The sequence below is a fragment of the Mustela nivalis genome (assembly GCF_964662115.1).
Source record: "Mustela nivalis genome assembly, chromosome: 17".
Taxonomy (NCBI): domain Eukaryota; kingdom Metazoa; phylum Chordata; class Mammalia; order Carnivora; family Mustelidae; genus Mustela; species Mustela nivalis.
In genome coordinates this window covers 55,879,752-55,883,248 of record NC_139036.1, presented here as the reverse complement: position 1 = coordinate 55,883,248, position 3,497 = coordinate 55,879,752, and positions in this window count along the sequence as shown.

The window sequence follows — 3,497 nt, the reverse complement described above, 5'->3', positions numbered from 1 at the left end:
CTCCACTTTCCACCTGCCTATGATCCTCACCCCAAACAGCCCTGGTTAAGGATGAGATGGAATCTTCTCCAGCTGGGACTGGTTCACTTTTTTTTGTCCTTCTCCAAAACCCTGCTCCCCTACCCCTTAGCTCCGTGTGTGGGTGTGTACCTGGTTTTTACCTCCCCTAAGGAAAGAGAGAACAGGGACGGAGCCCTGCTAGGTCTGGTTGGCCCCAAGGTGTCCACATCTGACCCCCAGTTGGCCAGGATGCTCCCCTAACCCTCCCACCTGACAGCCCGTGGGCTCTGTTGGTGGCCTCAGCTCACTGCACCTCCTTCCCCACCTCTGATCCCCTAACCCCGGAGCCTACCCGATGGACACACATGTCTCTTTCCGGTGCCCAACTGTTATAGGAGTTTTGTTCCCTTACTGTCATGGTTTTTGGTCACGCCTCTTAGAAGGATGAAGAGGTAGAGTGATGGGCAGTGAGGCAGAGTTTACTGAGTGATCGTACAAAGCTCCTGGAGAGGGAGGGGACCCTAAAAGTTGCCGGTTTGGTGTTCAAATTTATAAACTCTTGTGAGGAACTATCTTGAGCATCCTGGGTGGCTTGGCCGCTAAGGTGTGCCAGTCAGGGCTTCTATCATGCACCTGTCTCCCTAATTGGTTGTTGTTCACGTGTGGCTGGTCTTTGGGGCTGACATCTGCAGACTATCAGCTTGTGATACTGACCCACATTTTATGGTTCATTGTTTTGTTTCAGGATGTTTTGCAAAAGTGACTCCTGCAGACTCTGGGACAGGATGCTCTCAGGTCCTAAGCTGTGAAACAGGATGCTGGTGCGGTTTGGTCTTAGCTGTCCCCACTTTTTTGCTTTCTTGTTGGGGACCCTGGCCCTGACTACTAAGTGTCCCTTTAACCTCTAACACAATGACACTGACTGCCAGGGACAGAAAAACTCCCAAGTTTCTCCGTCCCAGGGCTCCGCTCAGCACCCACAACAGGGCAGGAGACCAGAAGCTGTTTGCACAGTGAGAGGAGCTGGCCAGTCACATGCTGCCCAAATGTTGTCAGGCTAAAGGTCACAGTCCCCAGGCTGGCCCCAGGCAGCTGTAAACCGGCTGTGAAGGGGAACAGCATCACAACATCATCAATGTCTGGGGCCATTATTCGTTGTCTCCACTAAGCCGAGGGCGTTGCTACTGAGTATCTAGTAAATGGGAGGCCAGGAAGGCTGCTCAGCTCTGACAGCCCACAAAGAATGATCCAGGCCCAATGTCAGTGGTTTGAGACTGAGGGGCCCTGTCCTAGAGGCAGACTCAAGGTAGCGCTGGGGCTCCCCGCAGGCCCGCCCCATTGCACCCACCCAAGCATAGTGAACCCCTTGGGCACAAAGGCACTTGCCTGGGCCCCCTGCTGGGTGTTGGGCCCAGAGACATGGGAATGAACGCTATCGGTATTGGCCTGGGTCTGGGGCTCACAGCCCGGAGGAACAGGAAAAAGGTCCTAGGGGACGGTGATCCGCCCCAGCCCCCGGGGTGTGGGTAGGTAGAGCGGAAGCAGAGGGTCTCTACTTGGCCTCAGGCTGGGCAGGCTGCTGCGCTACCACCAATACCCAGCGGGCCGGAAGCGGAGCCAGCCGGTCGGGGCCGGCTCCTCGGGGGGGGGGGGCGGGGATCAGGTTGCAGGGATGGCAGGGCGGGGCGCAGGAGGCGGGGCGCTGGAGGCGGGGCGCAGGAGGCGGCCTCGGGTTGGCCGGCAGCTAGGGGCGGGGCCCCTCGGAGTGACGCCGGATCCTGGAGTCGGTCCCCACCCCCACGTCCCAGCCCCCCAGGTGCGTGGGGGAAGGTGGGTTGGGTGCGGAGGCGGCGGGAGGGAGTCGGTGATGCGCGCGCTCCGCCTGGAGAGGGCTGGGCGACGGCTGGAGCGCTGGGTTAGGGACTCCGCAAAACCTTCGCTGGCCCCCGGCCCTGCCTGCGCCGTCGGATGCTGAAGCCGCCCTCTTCGTGCTCCCGGGGCGCCCCGGGGCCTTGGCTTGGAGAGGCCCGGGGTGCGAGGGTTGAGCTGCTAGGATCTGGGCCCCCAGCGCCTCTGCACCCACCCAGCTCTGCGCCAGACCTTGAATCCAGGCCGTGAGGGCTCATTCTCAGCACAGCCTGTGCTTCGGGGTCCCAGTTCCAGGGCTTGTGCACAGCTGAGCCTCGGTGCAACTTACAGATGAGGAAAGCTTGTCAGAGGAGTTAGTAAGAACTAGGTCCTACCTGAGAAACCAGGGGCGGGGGGAGCGGGGGTGTTGGTGGAAGTGGGATGCTAACCGTGTGGATCCAGGAGGGAACCCAGTATCACCCTGTCCACGTCAGCCCTTGGGTCTGACCTGCAGGAAGGAAGAGTTAGGCTCCTAACCCCCAGAGGGCAGGGACCAGATACTGCTTCTCTCTGTCCCCAGAGCAGGAACTCAGTATTTCCTGTCCACTGAAGGCAGTTCAAGATCCCCTCTTCAGCCTGGTTTCTTGACTTCCTGTGCCCCAGGTGACCCTCTTAGCATCTTGATGGTCAACCCCTGCCAGTCAGTGTCTGTCCCTCTCCTTAGCACCCCCTCCCAATCCTGGCAATCTGTTATCCCACCACTCTGGGGACCTCATGCATGAGGGATAGCAGAGAAAAGGAAAGGAGTTCTCTCCAGAGGGCAGAACCCAGTGAAATCTGGCCCTGAAAGCAGTGTCTGGGCAGAAAACACTGGACAGCTAGCTTCGTGAAACTGTGACTTTCATGGAGTGACCTTGAGGAACTAGACACTAAATATGAACTCAGGGTGTTAGTGATCATATTTTACAGGGGAGGAAACTGAGCGGCCCAAGGTCACAAAGCTAGTAAGCACGAGTTGGACCCGAACCTGTTGTTGGATTCCTAGGTCATGCTCTCCCTGCAGAACCTCCTGCTAAAAGGGCAGCTGGTTTCTGGTCCTCACTTCGTTCCCTGTATCTTTCAGTCACCCACAGCCCACAGAGGGACCCACCACCCTCCAGCCTTCATCTGTCAATATCCCTTCTAAAAGGAGAGGAAGGTCAGAGCCTCGCCCTCAGCCCAAGGAGGAGGATGAGGTCAGACCATTACCCAGCTGGAAGAGATCTAAATAATTCATGGGGCTGTGTGAAGCGGGGGCTGCAGCTTCCGGGAGGGCTTAGAAGGCACACAGCAGACAGGAAACAAAATCAGGTCACTTGCACCTGAGCCTGATCTCTGCAAACCCTGTGGTGCTGGAGAAAGGGTTGGAGGGCATGGCCCCAGGCAAGTCACTTCACCTTGCTGCTCTCATTTCTAGCTCTTATGGGAGGTGTGAACACCAGTGTAAAGGGGAATACTGGGTGTGGCCCTTGGCAGGTCCTCGGGGGAGGTAGTGATCGTCCCCCTGGCCCCATCTGCCTTCCCACGGGCCCAGTATGGCACTCAGCACACCAGGCAGCGGCAGAACTATAAAAGGGGCTGTCCCCCTCTCTTAACCCATCCTCCATTCC